This window comes from Mesoplodon mirus (genome assembly GCF_964341445.2).
Source record: "Mesoplodon mirus genome assembly, chromosome: 5".
Classification (NCBI taxonomy): Eukaryota; Metazoa; Chordata; class Mammalia; order Artiodactyla; family Ziphiidae; genus Mesoplodon; species Mesoplodon mirus.
This window is the reverse complement of record NC_138980.1, coordinates 149,143,830-149,160,036: the sequence shown is the minus strand read 5'-3', so window position 1 is coordinate 149,160,036 and position 16,207 is coordinate 149,143,830. Positions and strand designations below refer to the sequence as shown.

The following is a 16,207-nucleotide window of genomic DNA, read 5'->3' as shown; positions in this document are numbered from 1 at the left end:
TGTGTCAAGGAGCTTATCACCTATATTTTCTTGAAGTTTTAGGGTTTCAGGTCTTACACTCATGTCTTTAATCCATTTGGGGTTAATTTTTGTGTATGGTGTAAGATAGTGGTCCAGTTCCATTCTTTGTGTTTGGTGTTAGGGAGTGTTCTAATTTCATTCTTCTACATGTAGCTGTCCAGTTTTCCCAGCACCATTTATTTAAGAAACTGTCCTTTCCCCAGGATGCATTCTTGGCTCCTTTGTTGTAAACGAATTAACCATATATATGTGGGTTTATTTCTGGGCTTTCTATTCTGCTCTGTTGATCAGTGTGTCTGTTTTATGCCCATACCATACTGTTTTGATTACTGCAGCATTGTAATACAGTTTGAAATCAGAGCATGGTGCCTACAGCCTTGTTCATCCTTCTCAAGAATGCTTTGGCTATTAGGGATCTTTTATGGTTCCATACAAATTTTAGGATCATTTGTTCTATTTCTTTGAAAAATACCATGGAATTTTGATAGAGATTGCATTGTAGCTGTAGATTGTTTTGGGGAGTAGGGACATTTTAACAATATTCTTCCAATCCGTGAGCGTGGACTATCTATTGTGTCTTCAGTGTCTTTCATCAGTGCCTTATAGTTTTCTGTGTACAGGTCTATAAAAACTCTTAATGTGCTTTGATTTCTGCCTCCTACTGCCCACCACAATGCGCACAGCCAGTCTACTCACCAGTCTATGAGTCTGCCTATGCTCTGGCTCCTGCCTTCTCCTCTTCAAGCTTTGTTAGCCTAGTTTTATTTGGTTTCCTCATACAAAGTATTCTCTAAATCTACTGTGAACTCTAAAGTACTAAACTCAAAGTAATAATGACATCACATTTATCAAAATACCATGCTAGGGCTTCCCTGGTGGCACAGTGGTTGAGAGTCCGCCTGCCGATGCAGGGGACACGGGTTTGTGTTCTGGTCCGGGAAGATCCCACATGCCTCAGAGTGGCTGGGCCTGTGAGCCATGGCCGCTGAGCCTGCGCATCCGGAGCCTGTGCTCTGCAACGGGAGAGGCCACAACAGTGAGAGGCCCACGTACAGAAAAAAAAAAAAAAATTACCATGGTAAATTTATATGTTCATTTAATCCACATAACAATCTATATAGTAGGGATTTGGACTCCCCTTTTATAGGGGGGAAAACAGGTCCAGGAAACAAGTAACATGTTCAAAGTTACTAATTAGTAAATGGCTTTTCATGGACCTGGGTTCAAATTCACAGCTATTTTAAAACCTACCCTTTTAACTACTATGCACACAACTACTATATATTCCTATTTGCTCTCTAACTATAATGTAACACCTTATTCACGTTTCATCTGCTTTCTATTTTTTTTTTTTAACTTGGCAGAGTTTGGGTGTATTGGTGTTCTGAGTTCTTTAGTGCAATTAATATTGAAGACCCACCACCTATTTTATATTTTATGTAATAAATCCTTTTGTGTACATAGTTTGTCTTCCTAATGTAAGTTTATGGAGGAGAGAAACTACAAGTTGCTCATCTGGGGACTCTTCATTGAGCCAAGCACATGCATACCTGACCCAAATTAGTCCTCATCTTCTTCATCACTACAGCTAATATTTGGGAAGTGCTCACCAGGTACAAAACATTTGCATGGATTATCTCAGTTAATCCTCTGGATAACCCTGTAATGTAGATAATTATCCCCAAAGTTCAGAAAACTTGCCCAAGTTCATTCAGTTACTACATGGTAGAGCTTGAATCTAACAACAAATTCCACATGCTTAACTACCCCCGTTTCCCTGTTTCTTTCGATGGAATTTGGGGTTCTACCTACTTCCGGTTCTGTCCATCACCATCCGTTCTCTTTGCCTCCTTGTCCTGTCCTCTCTTCTCCTCACTTCTTGTCCTATCCATCACCTCCTGTCTGCTCAATCTTCTCTGCCTTCCCCTTCCTTTCTCAAATTTGTTCTTCCTTGGTCCCATCCCACCTACCCAGTGCCCTCCCAGCACCCTCCCAGCTCATTTACCTGGCCTTCTTTTCATTTTTTTAACCAGCTATCTTTAAAACAAACAAACAAACAAAAAATAACAACTTCAAGCCTGATAATGGACCCTCTACTTCTCTTAGCCATGTCTGATTCTAACCACATAAGATAATTAGCTAGGTGAAAACAGAAGAATATGGGATTGAAATAAAGAAAGATCTCCTTACCTTTTCTGTTAGAATCCTAAATGAGTGACTATAATGCCTTGATCTCCATAATTTCTAAGTAGCTAAATACAGGGTACCACACACACATACAGACACACACACAGTTGTTTTATGCATTGACTGCCATTTTGCTGAGAAGCATACTTTTGGCAGTGCAGCAACAAAAGAACTTTTGAGTTATCATAGAGAGGCACAGATAGGCTTGCCTCCATTGTGTAGAGAGTTGCTTTGGAAATCATCATGCATTGCTATAAATTATCATTGGAGTTTCCTTTGGATGTCTGAGCTTAAGCATTTTGCTGTTTTCTCCAATTTCAAAAGTTATGGCCATTCGTCTTCATAAGTAAGACTTGAAAAATAGGATAAAGCCATAAAATAAACATTTGAGAGCAGTGTTGGATATGCCCAGCTGAATAAACTGCCCCTCTATTTAGCTTTGGACTCTAAACCTCACTCAGATACCTTCCCTTTTTTTTCTCTCTCTCTAAAGAAGAGAAGACAAAAACTAAGCATACTGTAGATTCTAAAGAAAAATATAGCAGGAACATTTTGGTAAGAGATAGTCCCACATGGAAAAGTACAAAAAATGGGCAAGTACTTGCAACTGACCAGTAGAACTTGGAAGAGTAAACATGAAATGAACTTCATAGTCTGTGGAATGGTTTGGAGAAGTTTTGACTACTGAGATGGTCAGAGATCCAGTATTTACTCAGATACTGGAATGGCTCACGTGGTCCCCTGTGGCTTCTACTTTATTTTTTTCCAGAAGGATTAGGTGGTGTGCTTCCTCAGACCACATTTACTCTCAGTAATGGGATCACCACATGAATTATGAGTGCTGTGTACCAATGCATAGAAGGAGTTTACTAATTTCTCAAAATTGCACCAATTATAACTATAACCCTGGCCTAGAAATCTGAGCTAGCTTGGCAAAACTATGTTTTGCCATTGAATCCACCTGACTATACTTGCATTTGTGATAGCTGGGGTGGCCTTGATTGGCGTATGCGACTTTGCCATGCCCAGGGCTCTGAATGCAAAATGAAAGGTCAGCAAAGTTTGGTCAGGTGAGCTGTGCTCCACAGATGTGGCTGCCCTAGCAAACAGCCTTAATCCGGCGCCCAGTATCTTGCCTGGCCATGGTATATCGTGGCTGTGACAGATTTGTTTCTTTAAAAAAAAAAAAGTAATCTTACATGCTTTTCCTGTTTAAAAAATAGAGTGCCCTCCATCCCCTACCAAAAGCAATATGGTAGTATCTATTTGTATCTCATCTTGTAATTGCGCAGATTCAAAACTCACAATTACAAACATGTTTCCTGAAATGACTCCAGGCTATGAAACGTGATGATACCACAACCTATAATGGGGAGTGGGGGAGGCTAGTTTGACTGTGTTTTTTAGTCATCAGAAAAATCTAACAATTGAAGAGAAGTGAAGGTTTTAATTTTGAAGTAAGCCTGGCACTTGAGAAGAAACACATAAATTTTTCTTGTGGGGGAAAAATGGAAGTTCCATTTTGCACACTGCAAATGACATTACCAGCTGTTGTCATAATATTTCTAACAGCCAGAAGGATTCATTCCAGGCCCAGCAAGCTCATTGGATGAGCAGAAACAGCCATGGAAGTAAACACTGGTACTTATACTCTGACATCATGAAATTAGGCAGGAGACCTCTGTGGAATTGGATATCTAGCCAGCAGTGGATTATCATGCCTGTGGATCATTGCCTTTATGGATTATCTGCAGAAATTTGAATCCTAAATTGCTTTCTTCTGCCTCTTGGCCCTCTATCTCTATAGTGTTATACTCAGGAAATGCAATCTCATTTGAATGTAACCCTTCCGTGAATATGCATTAAGTACTCAGAGTACAAACTGAGGACACTGAGAGGTGTAAGATACAGGCCTGGTTTTAAAGCATTTACTTTCACTTCACAAATAGAGGCAATGAGCAGAATGAAACAGCCAAGGTTTCAGAGGCAGGTAGGCCTGGATTCATACCCTAGTTCTATCGAAGTATGACCTTGGGCCCATGACTTCAATTTCCTGAAGCCGTTTCCTTTTCTATAAAATATGGACCTAATACCATGTTGCAGAATTCTTTTGAGAATTAGAAATGTTTATACAATCCCTAGATCACTACACAGTGGCTGTTTTTCAGAACAGACATACTTTTTTGTATATATTCTACAAGGGAGAATATGGAAAGTGCTAAATGAGGAGAGTCAGATTTCCCCAGGCCCTTCAGGAGGCAGGAGGCATGAGGCATGGATGAGGAGGTCTGCCCTCCAAGGCGTGGGCTCATGCCAGGCCTGGGCATGTGGGTGGGACTTCACACTCCCCAGGTGGAGGGAGGAGACATTCCTGGCAGCAGGTGTGGGTCACACTAAGGCATGAAGACAGGAATGCATGTGGTATTTTCAAGGCAAAAGATTAGTAAGTTTAGGTAAGACTTGAGACCTTGAACAGCAAGCGACCTAGGGCTTCACGGAAGAGTGACCACTAGCTGCAGGAAAAGAAAAACCACACGGCCTCTTTTCTCCCCTGCCTCTCCTCTTGCCCTCCATCATATTCAGGCAATTCTGGCTTTTCCTTGCGCTGTTTCTGTAAGCAATTTTGAAGAAGGCAGAGCTGTAAAAAGGATCACTTTTATGTCTGCAATTGTATGGCCACTGTGAAGCCTGTAGCTTTGCCCTTCAGACTACTGGATGGTGGCTCTGTAATGATCAGGCGAAAGGCGGATTGAGTTTAAAAGACCAGCAAATCCCTGTAGTGGATATTGGTGGGCAAAAAAAAAAAAAAAAGTGGCTAATACTGAGGAATGGAGGATTAGGGTAGAGAAAAGTGAAATAAAAAGTAAAGGGAAATATGGGCAAGCGACTGCTTATGATTCAGGTTTAAGCCATATAGAAATTACCTTTCTTTATTAATCAATATATCTGATGTGTGTAGCTAAAAACTGACTGTGGTCTCTTTCTGTGTTGGTCCTTCCTGAGACCAGGAGTGCATGTTCAGGGAGATGCCAATGGGCTTTTTGTGCTATAGGCAGAAATAGAGGTGAACCCAAGGAAGGGGCTGTGGCTCTACTTGATGTAAGGTTATGTTTATATGTAGAAGAGTGATTTTAAACAATTAACTAATGGTAAATTATGAACTAACATTTGCAGATGTTAATTATAATCTGGATTTTCTTTTTGCTGCTCATTTGGGAAAAAAAATCTTTGGAGGAATATATTTGGAGTGGTTAAGTATTAGGGACCACATCTTGGTGTCACAGCTTAAAGGTACGGCTTTACACATGGGGCAATATGAAAAGGCGTATTTTATGTGCGTTCAAATTCAAGATAAGGGAACCAAAAATTCTGTTGCCTGGGTAAAGGTTTTGAGCATTAAATGGGGATTTGGCAGACAAGGGGCAAAAATTACCTTAAAGCACAGATAAGTCTACACAAGTATTTAAAGGGTGGAGGCATCAAAGAATGTAAGACATAGTTTAGATCACCACAAATAAAGGGACGGAATGTGTAATGGGAGATCAGATGCCTACTGTCAGGAAAGTCACGTTATTGTGTAAAAACACCATTATTTGGTACATTTAAGATAAAAGGGAAATGGTGTTTTCAAAAGGTTAGTGCTCACCCCCCTGCCCCCCATGAATGCTTGGGGGTTTACTAGTTTGAGTGATTCTGTAAGGCAGAAAACAGGTTTTTGCTGGCAAGTGTGTCAGTGGAGGTGGGGGGATAGAAGACTTACTGTGTTAAATGAAAGCCATTGCTTAGAATAAAGCTGGCCTTTCTTTACAACAGAGAAGGAGTTTGGTATATCATATTATTGGGAAAAGTGTTCTTTTAATAGTAGACTCCTAGGGCTTCCCTAGTGGCGCAGTGGTTGAGAGTCTGCCTGCCGATGCAGGGAACGCGGATTCGTGCCCCGGTCCGGGAAGATCCCACATGCCGCAGAGCGGCTGGGCCCGTGAGCCATGGCCACTGAGCCTGTGCGTCCGGAGCCTGTGCTCCGGAGCCTGTGCTCCGCAACGGGAGAGGCCACAACAGTGAGAGGCCCACGTTCCACAAAAAAAAAAAAAAAAATAGTAGACTCTTAAAACTTTGGTTATCAAGTACGTTTTTTAAAATTTTATTGGAGTATAGTTGATTAACAATGTTGTGTTCATTTTAGGTTTTCAAGTATTTTTTTAAATGACTACCAAAATATTTAAACATTCTCAAGCTCTGATTTAAAAAAAAAAAAAAGACTAGAAACCTGTTTCTTTAGAGGGTTATGTGCCTAAAAATCACTTTTTGTATTTACATGGATTGATAAGCTACATCGTTTCAGACCTTTCTATATGACTTTCTAAGACGACTGTGGTATCTGATAATAAATGATTTTGTGGTGGAATCTAACTCATAATTAGAAGCATCATGCATTATCTGTTATTACTGAGATGCATGTACAGTGATAGCAGAAAAGAAAGTAACATTTTAGGGTCTACTAATGCTCATAAATTTAGTGCAAAAGAGATATTTCTAAAAGCATTGCTTTTGTGTACTACATATGCCCAATTAACAGTTTTACACACACTTTATACATGTATTAGGCTTGAACTATTTCTTCCAGCTTTCATTTGCCAAGAAACTATGATAATATCAGTAAAATACAACCAGGGTGGACAAATTTTCATTATCTTGCCTATTCCACAGTCATTCTGGAACTCTTCCATCATGGTTTTTTGGCTGAGGTAGGCCTAGCTGTCTAGAGGTCAACGAACATGGCTTTACGTAATCAACATGGGGAGGTCATTTAAGAGACTGACACTGAGCTCTCAGAGGGCAGAAAGTGAACCTTCAAGTCTCTTGGGAATATTACTCACTTCAGCAGGGAATAGGAGCTCTAATGGATGCTTGAGAGAATCTAAGTCCCATAGGACGGCATATACTTAATTCTACTTGTCATGGCCAAACTTGCCATAAACCCTGTAACTGAAGTATTTTAGGAAGTCAAAAGGAACAACAGGGACTAAATGAAACATCAAAACCAAGACTGAACCTTAAGGCTCTCTGGCTGACATTACACTTCTCTTCCTGTTGGAACTATTGGCAACCATGCCCTGGCTGATTGGAAGTGGCAGGATGGTCATTTTCAGGGAGAAGGAAGAGATCATACATAAGCTCCTGCCTCCCTGTTCTCCCTCTTGCTGGGTACTAGTAATGTAGCTCAAGAAGGAATGGAGCCCTATTCAAACTCCTACTATCTAGAAACTGACCCTCATTATTCAAGACTTGTTAGGGTTAAAAAATGTCTCCTTATGTCCCCTCTTGTCTAAAACTCCTCCAATACCATCGAGCATGGATGGATATATATGAAAGTGGCAGAATCCAGGAGACATACCATCCATGTAACTAACCTAGAATCTGAAGCCTTCGCTTGGCACTCTGGCTTCTGGAAACTTGCTGTGAGGCAGTCACAGACATCTCTGTACCTTCAAGCACAGATTAGCCTGAATGGGGGGATAAGTAAGAAAGCTAACTGACTTGAATACAACTATGTAGAGCAAGCTGATCCTTGGGTGGATGACCTCCTCTCCCAGAATTTAAAAATCTAAGGGAGAATCTTCTTAATGTTGGGTATTTACTTCTGCTCACTGTCTTTGATAGATGAGTGAATTACACTGTAAAAATGTGTTCTTTCTGGAGCGATGCTTGGCTATCAGAGCCAGACATGTAAGTGGTTGGAATTAAGTTTCCAATTTCACATCCCCCTTAGATAGGTGATGGAAGCTCCCATTCCTTCGTGTTTCTGTTTCTGAATATGTGCCATCTCACTGAGACAGTATGCTAGCATCTACATTTTATTGTTTTCACATGTATGGAACTAAGTGACACATCTAACTAAGTCACATGCCTTCCAGTTCTGCCCCCCTCCCCCTGCTTTTCTTGAGGAGGACAGAGACGTTTATAAGGTACTTGTTGCTTTTATAGACAAGCAAGAAAGAGAAGGGAAAATAATAGCTAGAAGGAAGGTGTGCCCTTGACACATTCAGTTCACTCCATCTATCTCATAAGTATTTATAGAATGTTCTAGGCACCTTGCATGTAATGAGAGATGTGCACACAGAAAAAGAATACAGCAATAGACCCCTTTGAGAGTGACCTGGTATGGCTGAAGAGTAAAAGTTGTCTTCCCTACCTCCCTGAGAGACTTATGTATTATGTATTAGCTAATTTTTTCCACCAATATTACAGTCATCTCACCTGTTGCTTGCCAGCCTAGTGGGTTATTAATATCGGTTACTCTATTTATTAACATGTCTTCCTTACGTTATTCATCCTGTATTAAACATAACCACCACCACCACCCCCGCCCGCCCTGTCACCATCTCTTGTTTTTCCTCTGGACAGCCTTTTGTCACTGCCCTGTTACTGTGAGATCAGAAAAAAAAAAAGTACTGGCCTCAAAATTAGCCCACCCCTGACATATGAGGTAGTATGTTCATTTGGATTGGAGTAGAGAGGTATTCATGTAGGTAACTGAAGCCTGTGTACGTATCTTCAAATTTCAGGAAGAAACCCTTGCAGTAGAGGAAGCATGAAAGCCTTAGCTTGCAGTGATGATGGAGGTGGAGCTCAGGAATCTCGGAGGTAGTTAGCTCTGTATGTTTTCATTCTGCTGGAGATGATGGTGAATATTTCATCTCTTGCTGCAGGTTGGTTTTGGGGCAGAAGCTTTCCTGAAGGTGAAGTCAATCTTGTCTGTACTCCTCTTCACCACATACCCAGATCCACTCTTGACAGCAGCTCTGCCTGCTAAGTCACCAGTAGTAATTCTACGAATTACTTCCAGTAGCCCTGATCCTTTGGGAACGCCCTTCTTTTAATTAAGGGAAAAAAAGAAAGGAAGAAAACCTGCCGGTATCCGGCTGGCTGTGACTTAGCCCTTGGTAAAGAGAGATTGCAGATTGAGAGGCTGCCAGGCTGCTCCTGCGTCTCACTTCTTCTCTTGTCAAGACCAGCTGAGGCAACACAGCTGGAAGCCTCCCTGCTTTGTGAAGAGGTACTTTGTGTCGGAAGGGGAAGCATAAGCACAAACATAATTAGGCTTTCTGAGCAGAGGGAATTAGTTCTTTCTGACAAGTGAATGATTTCTGCCATTTCAGGTCAAAAGTATTGTCAACTAATTGAATATACCAGGCTTCTTCATTTCCAATGACTTGTTCTCTTTGAAGGTCACATAGCAAACGAGACCAATTTATTTTTTTTTCTTAAAGTCTTGATGCAGACCTGATGACATGCAGAAAGCTTAAGGCCAGATATGTTGGATACATCTGTACTGAGATGCAGGTCTGGAGCTGTGCCTGATTGGGGGATGCCAAATGGAAATCCATGCGTTGCATTGTAGGTAGGAGCCTAGTTCCTGGAAGTTGAGGCGGTATTTGGCCTGTGGGTTTGTGTGGGGTATGCCTTGTCCAACAGAATACTGACTACAGCTGTTGAAGGACAGATTGCCTTCAGGGCAACTGGCACCTGTGGATGGCTGAATACCCAGGGTTAGCAGTGTCCTGACAAAAAAACGCATATATTCTCACCCATCATTTTCATCTATAATTTACCCCCTTAGTTGAGTCATTGATCCCAGTGCAGGGCGTATTACTTTTTACTTTTCATCTTATTCAACATAGTTTCTTCCTGACTTCACTAATTTCACCTGGTTTCTTGTCTTGCCAAAAACCCAGGGCTCTGTGGCTCAGTGGTAACCTTTCAAAGCAGCTTTTGTTAGACTGGAACTGGTTAATCTAACTGGGTCTAGTGTTCAAGCCAGCTTTTAAGAGCATAAATCTTTAGTTTTACCTCTTAGATGATGGATTGTCATGGGAATTTTAATCCAAATCCTTCAATTTTCAGATAAAACTGTTGCGGTCCACAGTGGTTAACTGACCCTCTAGGCTTGCTCCGCTGACTAGTTGTGGGCCTGAGATTGAAACCTAGCTCTCTTGGGACAGTCACTTGACCATGACACCATATGGCCTTTCACTCTGTGTGTATAGGTGTTCCATACTTCCCTCCGCTGAGTATTTCCTTCTCACCCTCCAATCCCGAGACCTTTGGGTGTGATTTTTCTTCCTTGTTACGCTTCCTACCCTGAGCTTGTCAGCAGCATGGGGAAGCACTGGAGGGGGTTATGGAGGGTTATACTTCATTGCTGAGAGTATGTGAGTGACATTCAAGAAATTCATTCATTAAGAAACTAAGTTGCAAGTTATCCCAGCATTTCCCAGGCTTATCTTTCAGGAACAAGAACAGTTTACTCCCCTACTTGAAGTTCCTCTAAACTCTTCCCTTAAGCTTTAAAACAGCTGCGGAAGGAGGTAGAAACTATGCATGTACATACAGGTGAAATACCAATAAATGTAGAAATTCCTCCTTGCCTGACGTCTTATTTTTAAGCCCTAGAATGTCTTCCCTTCAAACTTTTGTAAAGTTCTTATTATATAAAGTTTTCAACATTTATAAAATTAGGCAGAATAGTTTAGTGAACTTCAAATAGCTATTATGCAGCTTCAGTAATATCAACTCATGGCAATCTTATTTCATCTCTGCCCCACCTAATTTCCCCCTCCCATATTATTTGGAAGCAAATCCAGACATCATTTCATTTCATTCATTAGTATATTTCAGTATACGTCTCTAAAAGATAAGAATTTTTTCCTTTTTCCCCAGATTTATTGAGGTGTAATTGATAAAATTGTGAGATAAGGTGTGCATTATGATAATTTGATATGTGTACCTTGTAGAAGGATTCCTCCATCTAGTTAACATATCTATCACCTCATTTATTTAAAAGATCGCATTTTAAGATGTACTCATAATACCATTATTATATTTAAAATTAACAGTAATTCTTTAACTCATTGAATATTCATATACTGTTCAAATTACAATTATCTCATACATGTCATAATTTTTGATAGCTTGAGTCAGGCTCCAAATTTCCACATATTGCAATTGGTTACAAGTCTTTTAAATCCCTTTTAATCTGTAGGTTCAAATTCTCTCTCCTTCTCTCTCCCTCTATCTCTATCTGCAATTTATTGGTTGAAGAAACTGAATTGTTTGTTCCGGAGAGTTCACTAGAGCCTGGATTTTGCTGATTGCTTCCCCATGGTATCTTTTGAGATGTCTTTCTGTCCTCTTTATTTTCTATAAATTGGTAATTGTATCTGAAAGTTGTATTACATTTTCTCAAGAAAATGGAAAAAATACATACTGATGTGCGCGGGAAGGTGGAGTGGAGTTGGTGGTGTGAGGTGCTAGCTTTTGGTATGTGGAGTAGGAAGGCTGGGTGAACTCGGGGAAACATGATGGCCGAGAGCATAGACGCTGGAGCCAGACTGTCTGGGTTCCAGTTTCAGCTTTGTTGCGCCTTAGCTGTGTAGCTCTGGAAAAATTACTTCTTTGTGACTCAGTTGCCTCATCTTTTCAATGAGAACAATAATAGGACCTACCTCCTGGAGTTGAGGATCGAGAAGATCAACCTATGTATACATAACATGCTTAGAACTTTGCCACGATGTAAATATTTCATAAATGTTGGCTGTTATTTATGAAAGAAGTTCGAATGGAATTCAGGGCAAGGAGAGTAGTGAAACAAAAGTACATTTCTAGGAGACAGTAACAGCCACGGAAAAGCCAAAAGACCAGCCTTCCTGAAAGCTGCGCCAGGCCTGATGATCCTCCTCTGACTAATTTTTCTCCAGTGCATTCCCTATTTTCCTCACTTTCTCCACGTTTCATCCCACATAGGTTATTTTCATCATATGAACACTTTGCATATGAGTAAGGAAGAAAGCAGAGCAATGACACCAGCGCCAAGCGGTGCTGGGACCAGGAGGGAGGGGGCCTCTGAGGTTTGGAGGGCATCTGTTTGGGCCTTGTGTCCTGTTCCTGCCCTAACCTCTTACCTCCTATCTGCCTCTTGTCTTACTTTTGTCCTTGGCTGAAATTCTTGCTGGTATTTCCCATCTACTCCTAATGGTTCCCTGACCTTTGTATGGAACCCCCATGCTATAGTCTACAGATTATTTTATTCACTTGAATTTATTTATCTTAACCCTTCTGTGCAATCAGATGGCGTTCTCTGCCTTTCCTTATCACAATGTGCATTAAGCTTGGAACGTTTGAGTCTGTGGCTTTGCATGATAGGCAGTGTCTCATGTTGTGGGAATGTCTGCCTCTGCCCTCTCCTTCCCTTTCCTCTGTTGGTTTTACTTCAAGCCCTCTGGCTTGTTTCAACGTAATGATTATTGGTGAGAGAGTCTTTTGTCTCCCCAAATGTTTCTTCTCTGGTTTTGCGTGGTTCCAGTGTCCTTTGAGGCAGAGACGGCCAAACTTTTGGCAAAAAAGGCCACCTGCTTTTTGCATGTGATTTCATTGGAACACAGCCACGTCCATTCCTTTCTATGTTATCAGTGGCTGGGTTCTCATTACAGCAGCAGAGCTGAGTAGTTGCAATGGAAACCGTATGGACCACAAAGCCGAAAATATTTACTCTCTGGCCCTTGCCAATGAAAGTGTGCTGATGTCTGCTTTAAAGAAAAGGAAGTTACCAGACTCAGGTCTGGGTGCCAAGAAACTGCTGGTTAGAAAGGAGAAACTGTGGAATTCTATAATTTTTTTTTCTTTTCTTTTGACATCTTTATTGGAGTATAACTGCTTTACAATGGTGTGTTAGTTTCTGCTTTATAACAAAGTGAATCAGCTACACATATACATATATCCCCATATCCCCTACCTCTTGTGTCTCCCTCCCACCCTCCCTATCCCACCCCTCTAGGTGGTCACAGAGCACCGAGCTCATCTCCCTGTGCTATGTGACTGCTTCCCGCTAGCTATTGGATTTACATTTGGTCGTGTATATATGTCAGAGCTATTCTCTCACTTTGTCCCAGCTTACCCTTCCCCCTCCCCGTGTCCTCAAGTCCATTCTCTAGTAGGTCTGCGTCTTTTTTCCGGTCCTGCCCCTAGGTTCTTCATGACCATTTTGTTTTATTTTTAGATTCCATATATACGGTTAGCATACAGTGTTTGTTTTTCTCTTTCTGACTTACTTCACTCTGTATGACAGACGCTAGGTCCATCCACCTCACTACAAATAACTCAATTTCGTTTCTTTCTATGCCTGAGTAATATTCCATTGTATATATGTGCCACATCTTCTTTATCCATTCATCTGTTGATGGACACTTAGGATGCTTCCATGTCCTGGCTATTGTAAATAGAGCTGCAATGAATATTGTGGTACATGACTCTTTTTGAATTATGGTTTTCTCAGGGTATATGCCCAGTAGTGGGATTGCTGGGTCGTATGGTAGTTCTATTTGTAGTTTTTGAAGGAACCTCCATACTGTTCTCCATAGTGGCTGTATCAATTCACATTCCCACCAACAGTGCAAGAGTGTTCCCTTTCCTCCACACCCTCTCCAGCATTTATTGTTTCTAGATTTCTTGAGGATGGCCATTCTGACTGGTGTGAGATGATATCTCATTGTAGTTTTGATTTGCATTTCTCTAATGATTAATGATGTTGAGCATTCTTTCATGTGTTTGTTGGCAGTCTGTATATCTTCTTTGGAGAAATGCCTATTTAAGTCTTCTGCCCATTTTTGGATTGGGTTGTTTGTTTTTTTGCTATTGAGCTGCATGAGCTGCCTATAAATTTTGGAGATTAATCCTTTGTCAGTTGCTTCATTTGCAAATATTTTCTCCCATTCTGAGGGTTGTCTTTTCATCTTTTTTATGGTTTCCTTTCCTGTGCAAAAGCTTTGGGGTTTCATTAGGTCCCATTTGTTTATTTTTGTTTTTATTTCCATTTCTCTATGAGGTGGGTCAAAAAGGATCTTGCTGTGATTTATGTCCTAGAGTGTTCTGCCTATGTTTTCCTCTAAAAGTGTGATAGTGTCTGGCCTTACATTTAGGTATTTAATCCATTTTGAGTTAATTTTTGTGTATGGTGTTAGGGAGTGTTCTAATTTCATTCTTCTACATTTAGCTATCCAGTTTTCCCAGAACCACTTATTGAAGAGGCTGTCTTTTCTCCATTGTATATTCTTGCCTTCTTTATCAAAGATAAGGTGACCATATGTGCGTATGTTTATCTCTGGGCTTTCTATCCTGTTCCATTGATCTATATTTCTATTTTTGTGCCAGTACCATACTGTCTTGATTTCTGTAGCTTTGTAGTATAGTCTGAAGTCCAGGAGTCTGATTCCTCCAGCTCTGTTTTTCTTTCTCCAGATTGCTTTGGCTCTTCGGGGTCTTTTGTGTTGCCATACAAATTGTGAAGTGTTTTGCTCTAGTTCTGTGAAAAATGCCACTGGTAGTTTGATAGGGATTGCATTGAATCTGTAGATTGCTTTGGGTAGTAGAGTCATTTTCACAATGTTGATTCTTCCAATCCAAGAACATGGTATATCTCTCCATCTGTTTATATCATCTTTAATTTCTTTCATCAGTTTCTTATAGTATTCTGCATACAGGTCTTTTGACTCCTTAGGTAGGTTTTATTCCTAGGTATTTCATTCTTCTTTGTTGCAGTGGTAAATGGGAGTGTTTCCTTAATTTCACTTTCACATTTTTCATCATTAGTGTATAGGAATGCAAGAGATTTCTGTGCATTGATTTTGTATCCTGCTACTTTACCACGTTCATTGATTAGCTCTAGTAGTTTTCTGGTAGCATCTAGGATTCTCTATGCATAGTATCATGTCATCTGCAAACAGGGACAGCTTTACTTCTTCTTTTCCGATTTGGATTCCTTTTATTTCCTTTTCTTCTCTGATTGCTGTGGCTAAAACTTCCAAAACAATGTTGAATAATAGTGGTGAAAGTGGGCAACCTTGCCTTCTTCCTGATCTTAGTGGAAATGGTTTCAGTTTTTCACCATTGAGGACGATGTTGGCTGTGAGTTTGTCATATATGGCCTTTATTATGTTGAGGTAAGTTCCCTCTATGCCTACTTTCTGGAGGGTTTTTATCATAAATGGGTGTTGAATTTTGTCGAAAGCTTTTCCTGTATCTGTTGAGATCATATGGTTTTTCTCCTTCGATTTGTTAATCTGGTGTATCACATTGATTAGTTTGCATATATTGAAGAATCCTTGCATTTCTGGGATAAACCCCACTTGATCATGGTGTAAGATCCTTTTAAAGTGCTGTTGGATTCTGTTTGCTAGTATTTTGTTGAGGATTTTTGCATCTATGTTCATCAGTGATATTGGCCTGTAGTTTTCTTTCTTTGTGACATCTTTGTCTGGTTTTGGTATCAGGGTGATGGTGGCCTCGTAGAATGAGTTTGGGTGTGTTCCTCCCTCTACTGTATTTTGGAAGAGTTTGAGAAGGATAGGTGTTAGCTCTTCTCTAAATGTTTGATGGAGTTCACCTGTGAAACCATCTTGTCTTGGGCTTTTGTTTTTTTGGAAGGCTTTTAATCACAGTTTCAATTTCAGTGCTTGTGATTGGTCTATTTATATTTTCTATTTCTTCTTGGAAGGTTGTGCATTTCTAAGAATTTGTCCATTTCTTCCAGGTTGTCCATTTTATTGGCATATAGTTGCTTGTAGTGATCACTCATGATCCTTTGTATTTCTGCAGTGTGACTGGTTACTTCTTTTTTATTTCTGATTCTATTGATTTGAGTCTTTTCCCTTTTTTTCTTGATGAGTCTGGCTAATGGTTTTTCCATTTTGTTTATCTTCTCAAAGAACCAGCTTTTAATTTTATTGATCTTTGGAATCATTTCCTTCATTTCTTTTTCATTTATTTCTGATCTGATTTTTATGATTTCTTTCCTTCTGCTAACTTTGGGGATATTTTGTTCTTCTTTCTCTAATTGCTTTAGGTGTCAGGTTAGGTTGTTTATTTGAGATGATTCTTGTTTTTTAAGGTGGGATTGTATTGCTATAAACTTCTCTGTTAGAAGTGCTCTTGCTGCATCCCATAG

General features: G+C 40.3%; 1 protein-coding gene across 2 annotated transcripts in view; it reads left to right on the top strand.

The window, feature by feature from the left end:
* The window catches only part of GHR (growth hormone receptor), a gene marked incomplete at its 5' end in the record, with an annotated part of 284,082 nt that overhangs the window by 42,460 nt on the left and 225,415 nt on the right, over positions 1-16,207 (top strand). The window lies entirely within an intron of this gene.